Source organism: Ovis aries, chromosome 23, assembly GCF_016772045.2.
Source record: "Ovis aries strain OAR_USU_Benz2616 breed Rambouillet chromosome 23, ARS-UI_Ramb_v3.0, whole genome shotgun sequence".
Lineage (NCBI taxonomy): Eukaryota > Metazoa > Chordata > Mammalia > Artiodactyla > Bovidae > Ovis > Ovis aries.
The window spans coordinates 46,966,284-46,983,369 of record NC_056076.1 but is presented as its reverse complement, the minus strand read 5'-3'; the positions used below and the strand labels follow the sequence as shown (position 1 = coordinate 46,983,369).

General features: G+C 40.7%; 1 protein-coding gene across 11 annotated transcripts in view; it reads left to right on the top strand.

Moving 5' to 3' along the window:
* PIAS2 (protein inhibitor of activated STAT 2) overlaps nt 1–17,086 on the top strand; it is a 99,125-nt gene that overhangs the window by 2,169 nt on the left and 79,870 nt on the right. For 4 of the 11 annotated variants that reach the window (XM_027960793.3, XM_060405491.1, XM_060405489.1 and 1 more), the window contains exon 2: nt 16,153–16,241. The exons of the other annotated variants lie outside the window; for them this stretch is intronic. The gene's annotated coding sequence lies outside the window, so the exon portion shown is untranslated. The remainder of the gene's footprint in view (nt 1–16,152; nt 16,242–17,086) is intronic. 11 annotated transcript variants of the gene reach the window in all.

Genomic DNA, 17,086 nt, shown 5'->3' with positions numbered 1-17,086 from the left:
CTTCTCTCCCATTTTATGTTGTGGGTCAGCTTCATCGTTTTTTTTCTGTAAATTAGCTGTCTTTGCTTCTCCAGGCACTTGCTAGAAGATGGCCCCTCCCCAACAGGTTGCCTTAGGAAACAAAATTTTTCGGAAGTGAGGAGGGTATGAGCTATGCAAATGTTGAGTTATCATCCCAGATTTTGCCATACTACTTAATAGCATCATTTGCACTTAAAGATGTGCTGTAGGTCTCCCCAATCCTCATTGCAAACCTTGATGATGGTGGCAGATATCCATTATAATAAAGTTTTTATTATGTGCCTGGCTCTGGTTTCAGAACTTTACATACATACTTATTTAAATAGTTCTCACAAAAAGTGAGGCCCAGAGTGGTTGAATAACCAGACGGAAGTTGCACAGCTTGATACTAGGAAGACCTGGGATTTTTAACTTCAGAGGTCTAGCTCTCCTCAGAGTCTAAGCTGTACTGCTCTGTCCAGTTTCCTTCAGGTCCATGGGATGTCCCCTACCTGTCCTCTTGCACTCTGTGAACTAAAGTGAATGATAAACATTGATATCCTGCTTATATGACATAATATTGAGGGGAAAACCAGACATCTGGCTAAAAATCGAATTAGAAAGGAGGAAAAGAGGAAGACACATTAAGTGTTTTCTAAATGGTTTCTGAATCAGAGTATATTCTGACAGTCAGAGGGATAGTAAAGTAAGTTCAAGGACGGGGAAAAATCATGGGCATTGGTTTGTTGCCTAAATTCTTGGCTGTAGAGGAAGTGGCCAGCAGACCTGAATGTTGCATGTTTGGCTCATAATGCCGCTCAGAGGATTTCCTTTATCTTTGTCCATTATGACTCAGGGCCACTTCCTAGAAGCCCATGTCACAAGAGCAGGTCACTGCTGGCTAATACTAGTGTCTCCTATACAGAAGATCCAGAATTTTGGGAAGGAATCTTGGGAATTTAGACCTCACTGTGCTTTAGTGACGCCTGTGCCTTTGCTTTTCTTGGGGGGGGGGGGGTCGTTATTTGATGGGGCCACTCCTATAGACCCTTAAGAGGCTGCCTGACAATTTCAGTCTTTGAGACTGCCTTGTGGGCCAGTACTAGAACTCTTGTCCAGTCATGACAGTGTGTGACATCCCTACATTTTGCCTCTTGCAATTCAGGTGACCAGCAGAATACCAGCATACTCCCTTCAGTTCTTAGGGGAAAGAGGATCTGATTGGCTGAGCACTTAAGCCTGATGAGGGTCACATTGGGCTTCCCAGATGACTCAGTGGTTAAGAAGCCTGCCAATGCATGAGATGCCGGGTCAGTCCCTGGGTTGGGAAGATCCCCTGGAGCAGGAAATGGCTACCCATTCCAGTATTCTTGTCTGGCGAATCCCATGGACAGAGGTGCTTGGCGGGCTATGGTCTCTGTTCACAAGGGCTATGGTCTCTGTTCACAAGGAGTGAGACAGGACTGAGCAACTAAACAACAACAACAAAGATGATTACAATAATGCATCATGTGTTAGAAGCTTTCAGGGTGCTATTGTTCAGTCGCTCAGTCGTGTCCGACTCTTTCAACCCCATGGATTGCAGCATGCCAGGCTTCCCTGTCCTTCACCATCTCCCAGAGTTTGCTCAAATTCATGTCGGTGATGAATCGGTGATGCCATCCAGCCATCCACTCCTCTGTCTTCCCCATCTCCTGCCTTCAGTCTTTCCCAGCAGCAAAGTCTTTTTCCAGTGAGTTGGCTCTTTGCATCAGGTGGCCAAAATATTGGAGCTTCAGCTTCAGCATCAATACTTCTAATGAATATTTAGGACTGATTTTCTTTAGAATTGACTAGTTTGATCTCCTTGCAGTCCAAGGGACTCTCGAGTCTTTTTCAACATCACAGTTCAAAAGCATCAATTCTTCGGTGCTCAGCCTTCTTTCTGGTCCAACTCTCACATCCATACGTGACTATTGGAACAAATAACTTTGACTGTATGGGCCTTGGTCAGCAAGGTAATACCTCTGTGTTTTAATATGCTGTCTGGGTTTGTAGTAGCTTTTCTTCAAGGAGCAAGAGTCTTTTAATTTCATGGCTGCAGTCACCATCTGCAGTGATTTTGGAGCCCAGGAAAATAAACTCTGTCACTTTTTACATTATTTTCCCATCTATTTGCCATGATGTGATGGGACTGGATGCCATGATCTTCATTTTTTGAATGTTGAGTTTTAAGCCAGCTTTTTCACTCTGCTCTTTTCACCTTCATGAAGAGGCTCTTTAGTTCCTCTTTGTTTTCTCCCATAAGGGTGGTGTCATCTGCCTATCTGAGGTTATTGATATTTCTTAAATTCCAGCTTGTGCTTTATCCAGCCCTGCATTTCGCATGATATACTCTATATGTAAGTTAAATAAGCAGGGTGACAGTATACAGCCTTGATGTACTGCTTTCCCAATTTGGAACTAGTCTGTTGTTCCATGTCTGGTTCTCACTGTTGCTTCTTGACCTGCATACCGGTTTTGCAGGAGGCAGTAGGTGGTCTGGTATTACTACCTCTTAAGAATTTTCCACAGTTCGCTGTGATCCACACAGGCAAAGACTTTAGTGTCGTCAATGAAGGAGACATAGATGTTCTTCTGGAATTCCCTTGCATTACCCATCATCCGATGGACGTTGTCAGTGTGATCTCTGGTTCCTCTGCTTTTTCTTAATCCACCTTGAACATCTGGAAGTTCTCGGTTCACATACTGTTGAAGTCTAGCTTGGAGAATTTTGAGCGTTACTTTGCTAGCATGAGAAATGAGTGAAATTGTGCAGTAGTTTGAACATTCTTTGGTATTGCCCTTCTTTGGGATTGGAATGAACACTGACCTTTTCCAGTCTTGTGGTCACTGCTGAGTTTTCCGAATTTGCTGGCATAATGAGTGCAGCACTTTCACAGCATCATCTTTTAGGATTTGAAATAGCTCAACTGGAATTCTATCCACCTCCACTAGCTTTGTTTGTAGTGATGCTTTGTAAGGCTCACTTGACTTCATACTCCAGAATGTCTGGCTGTAGATGGGTGATCACACCATTGTGGTTATCTGGGTCATAAAGGTCAGTTCTGTGTATTCTTGCCATCTCTTCTTAATCTCTTCTGCTTCTGTTAGGTCCATAACATTTCTGTCCTTTATTGTGCCCATCTTTGCATGAAATGTTCTCTTGGTATCTCTAGTTTTCTTGAAGAGAGCTCTAGTCTTTCCCATTTTCTTGTTTTCCTCTATTTCTGTGCATTGATTGCTGAGGAAGGCTTACTTACCTCTCCTTGTTATTCTTTGGAACTCTGCATTTAGATGGGTACATTTTTCCTTTTTCCTTTGCCTTTTGCTTTTCTTCTTTTCTCAGCTGTTTGTAAGGCCTCCTCAGATAAGCATTTTGCCTTTTTGCATTTCTTTTTTCTTGGGGATGGTTTTGATCACTGTCTCCTTCACAATATCATGAACTTCCGTCCATAGTTCTTCAGGCACTCTATCAGATCTGATCCCTTGAATCTATTTGTCACTTCCCACTGTATAATCGTAAGGGATTTGATTTAGGTCATACCTGAATGGCCTAGTGGTTTTCTCTACTTTCTTCAATTTAAGTCTGAATTTGGTAATAAGGAGTTCATGATCTGAGCCACAGTCAGCTCCCGGTCTTGTTTTTGCTGACTGTATGGAGCTTCTCCATCTTTGGCTACAAAGAATATAATCAATCTGATTTCGGTATTGACCACCTAGTGATGTCCATGTGTAGTGTCTTCTCTTGTGTTGTTGAGAGAGGGTGTTTGCTATGACCAGTGTGTTCTCTTGGCAAAACTCTGTTAACCTTTGCCCTTCATTTTGTACTCCAAGGCCAAACTTGCCTGTTAGACCAGGTATCTTCTGACTTCCTACTTTTGCATTCCATTCCCCTGTGATGAAAAGGTTATCTTTTTTGGGTGTTAGTTCTATGTCTTGTAGGTCTGCATGGAACCATTCAAATTCAGCTTCTTTGGCACTAGTGGTTGGGGACTTGGATTACTGTGACATTGAATGGTTAGGTCTTCATAAAACCTTTCAACTTCAGGTTCTTCGGCATTAGTGGTTGGGGCGTAGTCTTGGATTACTGTGATGTTGAGTGGTTTGCCTGGAAACGAACAGAGATCATTCTGTTGTTTTTGAGGTTGCACCCAAGTACTGCATTTTGTACTCTTTTGTTGACTAGGAGGGCTACTTCATTTCTTTTAAGGGATTCTTGACCACAGTAGTAGATACAGTCATCTGAATTAAAATTGCTGATTATAGTCCATTTTAGTTCACTGATTGCTATAATATTATGTTCACTCTTGCCATCTCCCATTTGACCACTTCCAATTTGCCTCGCCAACAAAGGTCCATCTAGTCAAAGCTATGGTTTTTCCAGTAGTCATGTACGGATGTGAGAATTGGACTGTAAAGAAAGCTGAGCACTGAAGAATTGATGCTTTTGATCTGTGGTGTTGGAGAAGACTCTTGAGAGTCTCTTGGATAGCAGGGAGATCCAATCAGTCCATCCTAAAGGAGATCAGTCCTGAATATTCATTGGAAGGACTGATGGTGCAGCTGAAACTCCAATACTTTGGCCACCTGATGCAAAGAACTGACTCATTGGAAAAGACCCTGATGCTGAGAAAGATTGAAGGAGGAGAAGGGGACGACTGAGGATGAGGTGGTTGGATGGCATCACCGACTCGATGGCCATGAGTTTGAGTAAACTCCGGGATTTGGTGATGGACAGGGAAGACTGGCCTGCTGCAGTCCATGGTGTTGCAAAGAGTCGGATGCGACTGAGAGACTGAACTGAACTGAGTTTACCTTGATCGTCGACCTGACATTCCAGGTTCCTATGCAGCGTCGTTCTTTACAGCACTGGACTTCCCTTTCACCACCAGACACATCCACAGCTGGGCGTTGCTTCCACTCTGGCTCAGCCTCCTCATTGCTTCTGCAGCTATTTCTTTGCTCTTCTCCAGTATACAGGGCACCTACTGACCTGGGGAGTTCCTCTTTCAGTGTCCTACTCTTTTTTTGCCTTTTCATGCTGTTCGTGGGCTTCTCAAGGCAAGAATGCTGAAGTAGTTTACCGTTCCCTTCTCCAGTGGACCGTGTATTGTCAGAACTCTCCATTGAGACCTGTCCACCTTGAGTGGCCCTGCATGGCATGGCTCATAGTTTGATTGAGTTAGGCAAGGCTGTGGTCCGTGTGATCAGTTTGGTTAGTTTTCTGTGATTGTGGTTTTCATTCTGCCCTCTGATGGATGAGAATAAAAGGCTTATGCAGGCTTCTGATGAAAGGGACTGGCTGTGGGGGGAAATTGGGTCTTGCTCTGGTGGGTAAGGCCATGCTCAGTAAACCTTCAATCCAATTTTGTGTTGATGGGTGGGGCTGTGTTCCTTCCCTGTAGTGTGGCCTGAGGCCAAACTGTGGTAGGGATAATGGTGGTAATGGTTACCTCCTTCAGAAAGACTGATGGCCAGCACACTGCGGCTCCCAGGACTGTTGTAGTCAGTGCCCCTGACCCCGTGCCAGGCCGCTGTTGACCCACGACTCCGCCGGAGACTCCCAGACTCCCATGGGGAAGTCTGGCTCCGTCTCTTGTGGGGTCACTGCTCCTTTCTCCTGGGTCCGGGTGGGCATGAGGTTTTATTGTGTCCTCCAGGAATCTGTTTCCCCAGTCCTGTGGAAATTCTGTAATCAAATCCCACTGGCCTTCAAATTCAAATTCCCTGGGGGTTCTCGGTCCTTTTGCCCGATCCCCAGGCTAGGAAATCTGTTGTGGGCCCTAGAACTTTGGCAACAGTGCGAGAAACGTCTTTGTTAATAACTGTTCTCCAGTTTGTGGTTGTCTGCTCGGCTTATCTGTGACCGGTCTCATGGCGACCTCCTCCAGGAGGACTTCTGCCGCTTGCTGCGCCTCCCAGGTCTGCAGTCAGAACCCCTGTCCCTGCGGCAGGCAGGTCGCTGCTGGCCCGGGCCTCTGCAGGAGACACTCACACAAAGGCAGGCCTGGCTCAGTCTGCCGTGGGGGCCACTGCTCCTTTCCCTCCTTGGCGCACAGGGTTGTGTTTGCACCCTCCCAGCGTCTCTGGCAGGTCTGAGATTTGATTGTAAATGTGTCAGAGAAGAATTTATTCAGTTCAGCTGTTGCTTGTTGAAAGCGTTTATGTTGTTGGAAGGTTGTGATTTATTAGGTTGGTGCAAAAGTAATTGTGGTTTTTTTTTGTTGAACTTTGACGTTTGATACTGGAATATGTTCTTGAATGTGGTTGTGTTATACATCATTTTAATATGTATTTCTTGCTGTACTTTTTTTGCTAATGACTTATTACTTGCTGTTTATTTTATATTTATTTAGACTAGAAATGATGTTAGGCAAAAAGCAAATTCGAGCGGTTTTTGTTATTTGAATTCAAAATTGGTCATAAAGCATCAGAGGCAACTTGCAACATCAACAGCACGTTGGGTCTAGCAACTCCCAATGAGCATACAGTGCAGTGCTTGTTCAAGAAGTTTTGCAAAGGAGATAGGAGCCCTGAAAATGAGGAGGGCAGTGGCCTGTCGTCAGAAGTTGACAATGACCGACTGAGAGCAATCCTCGAAGCTGATCCTCCTGCAGATATGCAAGAAGTTGCTGAAGAACTCAGCATCGACCTCTCTTTGGTCGGTCAGCATTTGAAGCAAACTGGAGAGTTGATAAAGCTCCATTAGTGGGTGCCGCACGAGCTGACCGCAAATCAAAAAAAATCATCGTTTTGAAAAATGTTGTCATCTGTTCTTCTACTAAAAGAGCAATGAACAATTTCTCAATTGGATTGTGATGTGCAATGACAAGTGGATTTTATACAACAACTGGCAGCCAACATAGTGGATGAACCGAGAAGCTCCAAAGCACTTCCTAAAGCCAAACTTACATCAAAAGAAGGTCAGGGTCACTGTCTGGAGGTCTGCTGCCTGTCTGATCCACTGCAGCTTTCTCAGTCCCTGCGAAACCATTAAATCTGAGAAGTATGCTCAGCAAATTGATGAGATGCAGTGAAAACTGCAGTGCCTGCAGCCGGCATTGGTCAACAGAATGGGCCCAGTTCTCCATGACAACACCCAACTGCGTGTCGTACAACCAACGTTTCAAAAGTTGAATGGACTGGGCTATGAAGTTTTGCCTTATCTGCCATATACACCCGACCACCTCTTGCCAACTGACTACTCATTTCTACCCTTGTCATCTTTAAGCATCTCAACAACTTTTTGCAGGGAAAATGCTTCTGCAACCAGCAGGAGGCAGAAAATGCTTTCCAAGAGTTCGTCGAATCCTGGAGCATGGATATTTATGCTGCAGGAATAAAGAAATTTATTTCTCATTGGCAGGAATTGATTGTTGATTGTGACTATTCCTGTTTTGATTAATAAAGATGTATTTGAGCCTAGTTACAATGACTTAAAATTCATGGTCCAAAACTGGAGCTACTTTTTTGCCACCCTAACTGTGGTGTTGGAGAAGACTCTTGAGAGTCCCTTGGACTGCAAGGAGATCCAACCAGTCCATCCTAAAGGAGATATGCCCTGGGATTTCTTTGGAGGGAATGATGTTGAATCTGAAACTCCAGTACTTTGGCCACCTCATGCGAAGAGTTGACTCATTGGAAAAGACTCTGACGCTGGGAAGGATTGGGGGCAGGAGGGGAAGGGGACGACTGAGGATGAGATGGCTGGATGGCATCACCGACTTGAGGGACGTGAGTCTGAGTGAACTCCGGGAGTTGGTGATGGACAGGGAGGCCTGGCGTGCTGTGATTCATGGGGTCGCAAAGAGTCTGACACCACTGAGCGACTGAACTGAACACCAGATACAGAAGATCTACTCAGAGGCTTAAGTAATTCTATAACAGAAGATTTTCTGCCTAAAAGACTTGAGTGTTCGGTTCCTTACTTGCCATCCTGGTACTTTTGGTTGCTGTTGGGATACAGAGGGAGAATGGGAAGTTAGTTGGGAAGGAGGGTGTTGAGGTTAGAGGTCCTCATCCTTCCAAGTTCCCATCTATTGGGCCAAGAAGTAGACTAATACATACAGTAGATGTAACAGAATGCACCATGTAACTCACAGTGGATATTAGTGGATGCAGCTCAGGTTCCAGGAGGGCTTCCATTTGAGATCATGGCAATTTAAGCAGATTCAAAACCAAATATTTAATTTAAAGTGAAATAGATAATTTTTCATAGTGAACCAAGCTATTCTTAGCTGTAGTTGACCTTTGTGTGTGTGTGTGCTCCTTAGGTCAGCACCATCTCTCTGGTGTACATGAATATTATTCTGATAAAGGTGACATTTTTCTAACTATTAGATCCTCCAGATGTTTGTCTTTTGTCAACATTTATGCCTAGTTTTTCTGAATTGGATCCTAGCTACTTAAAAAATTATTTTCTTGCAATGTAATTGTCACACCATAAAATTCAGCCTGTTAGTGGTTGTGGTCAGCTGTGCAGCCATCACCACTGTTGCGTTCCAGGACACTTTCATCCCCCAAGAAGCCCACGCCACTGCCAGTCCCTTCCTGTGTCCTCTCTCCCAGCCCTCAGCGTCTCCTGGTCTACTTCGGCTCTATGGATTGGCCTATTCTGAACATTTCCTAGTAACACAATGTCACGTGTGGCCTTTCTTGGAAAGAATCATGTAATTTCTTTGACTTAACATATAATCTTCCCAGGTTTGTTATTGTAGCATGTATCAGTACTTCTTTCTTATGGTTGAATGATACTCCACTGTATGAAATATACCACATTTTGTTTATTCTTTAATGAGTTTATGTACATTTGGGTGATTGCCACATTTAGATTAGTGTGAGCGTTCATCTCTAAGTGTATAAGTCCTGTGTGGACATAATGTTTTTGATTTTCTTGGATAGACACCTAGGAATGTAATTGCTGGGTCATGTGGTAACTCTTAAGTTCTTAAGAAACTGTCCAGCTCTTTTTCCAACTGCTACACCATTTTTCATTCCTACCAGAAATGCATGTGTTATGATTTCTCCACATACTTGACCTCATGGATGTGAAGTGGTATCTTGTGGTTTTGGTTCACATTTTCTTGGTGACTCGATGTTGAGCGTGTTTTCATGTGCTTATTGGCTATCTGAATATCTTCTTTGGAATAATGTCTATCCAAGCCGTTTGCCCATTTTTTAAATTGGGTTATTTGATTTTTTTATTATTGTTTATGTTCTTTATACATTTGAGGTATAAGTTCTTTGTCAGATACATGGTTTTCAAGTATCTTTTTTCTTTTTGTGTACTGTATTTCATTTTCTTTGATATGTACTTTGAAGCACAAATGTTTTGAATTTTATCTGTTTTTTCTTTGTTGCTTATGCTTTTGATGTCAAATCTAAGAAACCATTGCCTTATGGAGTGACAAAGATTTATTCCTGTTTTCATCTAGAGTTTATAGTTTTAATCTTTACATTTAGATTGTTTATCCATTTTGAGGTAATTTTTGTTTATGGTGTAGAGATAAAATTTCCTTTGCACATGGATATCCAGTTTTCCCAGGATGATTTGTTGAAAATTCTTTCCCTATTGAGTTGTCTTGATAGCTAGACTTTTTATTCAGGAATCTGAATTTAAGAAATTCACAATTGAAGTAAATGTGATATGAAATCAATTGGTGTCATAGTCTAAACTATCCTATATGAATGTTCGTTTTAAATCCACTAGTGGCATGCCAGTTTGCCTAGATTTTTTGAAACAAAGGTTTTTCTTTAAATGTGTGACTTCAGAGAACAGCATAAACTTAACATAGACATTCAGAGCTCTCCATATGATTATTCATACAAGTCAGTAAAAAGCAGGTCTAGATTAAGAGCTTTTTTTTTTTTTGATTGAGGTGGCATGGATTTCATCGGTATGACCTTAGACGTTATTTGACTTTTTCCCCCCAATTGGAAATGGTTTAATATTTTAAAATTTATTTCTTTTTTTAAATGAAAGGACAGAAAACGTTTGTTAAAAAATTTCTTTCTTAAATGCTTATGTTACTGCCTTTAATGAGGGTTCTCTTTAGTTGTTGTTTTTTTTTTAAGTTAATTCCAAAAGTCAAAAATAAAGCATATCTTCCTGTGTCTTGACTTTCTTCCAACTCTGAACAGTATCTGTTGCTTGACTCCCTAGTAGATAAGAATTCAGGTCATTGTATTTTCTACCTTCCCCAGCACTTGGATTTCTAGGAGGTAACAGCTTTGTTCCTAATGCCATTGATTCTTTTAAACTTTTCATAATAGTTACATTTCTGTTTCCTTTGTTCTTTGCTTTTTAAAAAGCTAATTGTAATCATGCTAATGAAGTTTGCATTTCTTTAATTGCATTATTGCTTTATTATTGTTACTGTTTTTGGCTAAGCTGGGTCCTCATTGCCACGCACGAGCTTTCTCTCCTTGCAGGGAGTGGGGCTGCTCATGTTGCAGTGCCTGCTCTTCTCATTGCAGTGGTTTCTTGTGGATCACACACTCTAGAGCATGGGCTTCAGTAGTAACAACATGCGGGCTCAGGAGTTGTGGCATTCAGGCTTAGTTGTATGGGAACTTCCTGGACCAGGGATTGAACTGGTGTCCCCTGCGTTGGATGGAGGGTTCTTAACGACTGGACCACCAGGGAAGTCCCAGATTTCTGTTTTTTGACCAATCAGTTTTAGACATTCTTTCATTTCCAGTCTTAGAGAGGATTTAGCACCCACTGTTTTCCTTTTGTTCTCTCTGTTTCCACCTTTCTTGTCATGCGTGGATGTGAGCATTGGACCATAAATAAAGAAGGCTGATCGCTGAAGAATTGATGCTTTCGAACTGTGATGTTGGAGAAGACTCTTGAGAGTCCTTTGGACTGCAAGGAGATCCAACCAGTCCATCGTAGGGGAGATCAGTCCTGAGTGTTCATTGGAAGGACTGATGTTGATGCTCCAATACTTTGGCAACCTGATGTGAAGAACCGACTCATTAGAAAAGACCCTGATGCTGGGAAAGATTGAAGGTGGGAGGAGAAGGGGACTATAGAGGATAAGGTGGTTGGATGGCATCACTGACTCAATAGACATGAGCTTGAGCCAGCTCTGGGAGATGGTGAAGGACAGGGAAGCCTCGCGTGCTGCAGTCTATGGGGTGACAAAGAGTTGGGCATGACTGTGTGACTGTCCAACAACTACCCTTCTTTCCCATTCTAGCCTTCATTTTCTATTACGTTGTCAAGATTTGTAACTTTTATATTATGGCTTATAACTTTTCTAAACTTCTCTGTGCTTCTACAGAAAGATTCTACAAATTGAGTGCTAATAACCAGCCTTTGTGACTTGTGTACGGATATAAGTAAGTAGTTACTGCAGAACCAAGTAGTGTGGAGCTTCTGTGTTGTTAAACCCGGGCTCCTTAAATGAGTAATATTGCAACGCCCTGCTTGATTGTGGATAGCCCCTGGACATCATTATTAAAACTTTAATATTGCAACGTGTTTTCATCCTGTAACCATTGAACTTTTCTTGAAGATGGGTTTTCTGGAGCTCTCAGCCTTCTATAATTTGGGCAGTTTGTTTTCTAGATCTGCTATACATGTTATCCTGAGATTACATTGCACTCCTGGGTTTGGTTTGTTGATTGGATCTCATGTCTTTCTCTTTTTTAAACTCCTTTTTGATTTTGCTGGAATATAATCTTGAATAGTTGTTTTATTTTTTAAATTTTATTGAAGTATAGTTGGTTTCTAATGTGGTAGCTTCTGCTTTACAGCAAGTGATTCAGTTACCTGTTTGTATTTTCATGTTCTTTTCCATTCGGGTTTATCAGAGGATATTGACTATAGTTCCCCATGCTGTACAGTAGGACCTAATTGTTTGTCCGTGCTGTATATACTGCTAATCCCAGTATCCCAATCCCTGCTCCCGACCCAAGCAGTTGTTTTAGAAAGGATATGCTGGTGATAAACTTTCTGATTTCCTGAACATTTAAAAAATGACTTGCTTTTGTTCCTAGTGGAAAATTTAGATACAGAATTGTAAGTTGGTAATACAGTTTTTCCTTCTGAATTTTGAAAGCTTTGCTTTTGGAATTTAAAACACCCAGTATTGCTGATGAGATCTGTTGCAAATCTGATGGTTATCTTTTTGTGGAAACCTGTTTACAGTCTTTATGGTTATCTCCTTATCTTTGGCCTGTGAACTGTGTCTAGTTGTGGGCTTTTTTCATTCCTTCTGGTGGAACCTTTTCAATGGTAAGTGAGGCTCTTCAGGTCTGGGGAATTATTTTTTGTGGTTTTTTTTGATAATTTCTTTCCTCTTTTCTCTGAGACTCTCGACAGGTAAATGCTAGATTTTCTAAGTTGATGTTTTATTTGTTTACATTCTGGAAGATTTCCTTGACTTGTCTTAGAACTCACCCATAAAATTTATTTTAGTGATTACATTTTTGATTTAGAAGAGCTTTATCCTGTTTTTCTTTCTGCTCTCCCCCCTTTTTAAATAGCAACCTGTCCTTGATTTATGGGGGGAAAATATCTTGAACTCTCTTGGGATACTAATTCCTTTAAAAAAGTCCTCTTTATTGTTTTCTGAATTGATAATGGGGAATTCTCTGGTGGCTCAGATGGTAAAGCATCTGCCTACAATGTGGGAGACCCAGGTTCAATCCCTGGGTTGGGAAGATCCCCCAGAGAAGGCAATGGCACCCCACTCCAGTACTCTTGCCTGGAAAATCCCATGGATGGAGGAGCCTGGTAGGCTACAGTCCATGGGGCCGCAAAGAGTCGGACACAACTGAGTGACTTCACTTTCATTAGTGATATATGTTTTGGTGTGTATCATGCTAATTAATAAACTTATATATTTAAGTTATTTAATAGATTCAAAAGATTGTTTATACCAGGGAATGAGTGAATGAATGAAGTTGCTCAGTCGTATCCGACTCTTTGCGACATCACGGACTGTAGCCTGCCAGGCTCCTCCGTCCATGGGATTTACCAGACAAGAGTACTGGAGTGGGTTGCCATTTCCTTTTCCTTCTCCGGGGGATCTTCCAACCCAGGGATCAAACCCGGGTCTCCTGCATTGCAGGCAGACACTACCGTGAGCAACCAGGGAAAGTCTTATACCAGGTAAGGTATGGGTAAATAAGCATTCATGTGAACACCATCCTAGTTAAGAAGTAGTTCATTAGACCAGCAGGGTGCCTTTCTCTGATTACATCCACATTATACAGATATAAAATTATATATATATATATAAATCACAAATTTTATATGTGGAATTTTTTGTAATTTGTGTGTGTGTTTTAAAATTTTATACAAATTGAATAATGCTGTATGTATTTGGGATGTTTTGGTTTATCATTGTTTTTGAGTTTCCATTGTATAAATGTAAATATTAGTTTATTGATTTTTGTTGGAAAAATTTCCTTTTTCCCCCCCCTCCTACAGCAGGCGCCTAAATCTCTTTTCTATATGTCTGAAATCCAAAAAGCTCTGAAAATGCTCGCGTGCGCGCGCGCGCACACACACACACACACGTGCGTAACTTAATTTGTGAACAAAGTTAACTTACATTGATACGATGCTATTTGTAATCTTTATCGATCTCATTTAATGTGAATATTTAATACAATATGTTTTACTGTAGAAATTCTAGGAGTAGCATTGCATTGCTGGGAATTAAAGATACTCACATCTTCAACAATACTGGATAATGCTAGGTTATTTTCTAAAGAGGATTGTATCAGTATTTGGTCCCTCCAGTAATGTAGAGGTTTTCGTTATTTAGCACTTTTATCGCACTTCAGAAGTTTTTCCTGGGGAGTATAAAATATCACCTTTTAGTTTTCAGTTTTTTGATTTTTGCTGTTGAGTTTGAGCATCTTTTACTGTGCTGATTAACATGTTCTTCCCTCATCTGAGATTCTGTTCGTGTCTTTAGCCCATGTTTGTATTAGGTTTTTAAAATATCTCTATTCTCATTGGGGTGTAGTTGCTCTACAGTGTTGTGTTAGTTTCTGCTGTACAGTGATATGAATCGGCTGTGGGTCCGCATTTATTCCCTCCCTCTCCAACCTCCCTCCTGTCCCCATCCCACCCCTCTAAGTTGTCACAGACACAGGATTGAGTTGCTTGTTTTAAGCAACTTCCTACAAGTTATCTGTTTTACACATGGAGGCCTGGCGTGCTGCAGTTCATGGGGTTGCAGAGTCGGACACGACTGAGCTGAACTGAGTGTGTGTGTTTCAGTGCCGCGCTCTGTGTCTGTCGCACCCTCTCCTTCCTCTGCTGTGTCCACAGTCCATTGTCTACATTGGTGACATGTATTTTTCAGTGCTCTCAGTTCATCAGACCCTCCCTTTTCCAGACTGTGTCCACAAGTCTGTTCTGTACGTCTGTGTCTCTGCTTCTGCCCTGCAGATAGGTTCATCAGTACTGTTTTTTCTAGGTCCCGTATATATGCATTGATATACAGTATTTGTTTTTCTCCTTCTGACTTTCTTCATTCTGTGTAATAGGCCCAAGGTTCATCCACATCAGTTCAGCTGACTCAAATTCATTCCCTTTGATGGCTTAGTTTTTAAAAAACATTTCCTCCTGATTGTAGCAGTTCCACGAGTGAATCTATCTATAGTTTCTAGACTAGTTTCTTAGTCTGACAACACCAACACATAGTTTTAATTATTGTAACTTTTTCACAGCTCCCATAAAAACAAACTTCTACTGCTATAGGGCATATGTAAGTAAGCAGATCATGAGAGCACAGCAAGAAACAGAACATGACTGGCATCCATTCCCTGAGTCCTTTCCCAGTGACTAACCTCCTCCTCCTCAGAAGATACCTCCTGGCCAGACTTTAACATCTTACACTAGTTTAGCCTGTTTTTTGAATCTTATTTAAATGGGCCTATGTAATGTAGTGTATATTTTTTGTGTCTGATTTTTTCTTCTCAGTTTTGTTTGCGAGATTCATCCATATTGTTGTATGTAGTAGTAGCTTTTTGTTAATGCCCTTCCGCTAGCAAAAGAGTTCCAGTTGCTTCTTGTCCTTTCTCATCCATCCTTTTAATTTTAGACATTTTGGTGGATGTTCAGTGGTTTTCATTTGAATTCTGTAATGATTAACGGTGTTAAGCCCTTTTTAATATACTTACTGGTCTTTTGTGAGGTAGCTTGACAAGTCTTTTTCCATTTTCGTATTGGGCCATCTGTCTTTTTCATACCAATTTGTAGGAGTTTATTAACGTATCCCAGATACCAGGGCTTGTATGTTGTATTTTGCAAATATCTTCTCAGTTTTCCCAGCCCTATGAGTATATTCAAAGCTCTGTTTGATTTCTTAACTTCTCCATTGCCCCCTTTCCTTTGGCAGGTGTCTCCAGGGGAAAAGAGGCATCAAATATTAGATTCCATATTCTAGGCTTCCCTTCTTTCCACAATCTTGGCCTTCCAGGTTCTTACTGCCTTTGTTGTGCTTCTTGCCTTCCAACACTTTTTTTCTTCTTAAATTATATTCCGTTTTAAAGTTTTCATAGAGTTGGTGTGAAACCATCTAGTCAGTCATTGAGGGACACAGAAGTAGGCCAGTCCTGCCTCGTAGCTCCTCAAGGAACTTCTTGGTGGTTTGCTCCTCCATATAATTTTAGGATCAGTTTTTAAAGTTCTGTAGATACATGCACAGCTGTTAGGATTTTGATGGGAAATGCATTGAATTTGTAAACCAATTTGAAGGGAACTGACATTTTGTTATTGTTCCTTAAGCATGAACATGGCAATATTCATTCACTTAAGTCTTTTACAAACTCATTCAATAAAGTTTTTACAATTTTCTTCTAATAGTTTCAAAAAACGATTGCAAGTATCTTGTTAGATTTTCTAGGTACCGTATTTTTCTGTTAAATCAGTAACGGTATCTTTAAAAATTATATTTTCTACCTTGCTGGTGTAAAGAAGTACAATTTGACTTTGTATAATGGACTTGGTATTGTTCTAATTGTGATAAATTGTATATAGAATTCTTTTGGATTTTTTGCATAGACAGATCTGTGAATAATGACCTCTTTGTTTCCTCCTTTCCAATTCTTATGCTTTTTTTTGTTTTTTCTTTCTTTTTCTTGTCTTAATGTGCTGGCTAGGATCTCCAGTACAATGTTGAATAGAAGCGATGATGGGGGCATCCTGATCTTGTTCCTGATTTTAAAGGGAATGCTTTCAGAGTTTCACAGTTAAGTATGATGCTTGCTGTAGGTTTATTGTAGATAATCTTTTTTAGGTTAAGGATGTTTCTTTCTATTGCTAGTTTGCTAATTGAAAAGAAAAATGAATGGATGTTGAATTTTATCAAAAACTTTTTCTGCCTCTTTGGAGAGGGTCGTATGATTTTTTTTTGTTAACCTATTAACGTGATGAAATACGCTGATTTGTTTTCTAATATTTAAACCAAACTTGTGTTTCGAATATTAAGTCAACCCTGGTCTGTCCCTTTTTTCCATTATTGGTCTCAGTTTGAATATAGTTACTGTACGATTTTGGCTTTAATAATGAGTAATACTTCCTTATAATTAAGAAAGTATACATACTTTTCCTCTTCTGGAGGAGTTTATGTGAGATTAGAAAGATTTGTTTCTTGAGTGTTTGGTAGGACTTCTTGTAGAATTGGGACACATCTTAATCACTGATTCAATTGCTTTGGTTACAGAATTGCTCGTATTTTCAATTTTCAAACTGATTTTGGTAGGTTATACTTTAATAGAAAGTTGTCCATTTCATCCACATTCTTGAGTTTGTGGCAATAAATTGTTAGTTTCTTATTTTGTAGTTAATGTCCTTTTAATCTGTTTTTTAGTGCTGCCTTTTTCTTGATTGGTTTTAAAAGCTAAAATGCCAATTTTTTTTTTTTCCAAAAAAAACCTTTTCGAATAATCAAGTTTCTGTCTTTTATATGCTCTTTAACGTATCCTTTCCCTACTTAATTTCTGTTCTTTATTTCTGTTTCTTTTCTTTATACTTCCTTTGGGTTTATTTCTATTTTTCTAATTTGTTACGTTGGGTGACTTGGCTTATTAATTT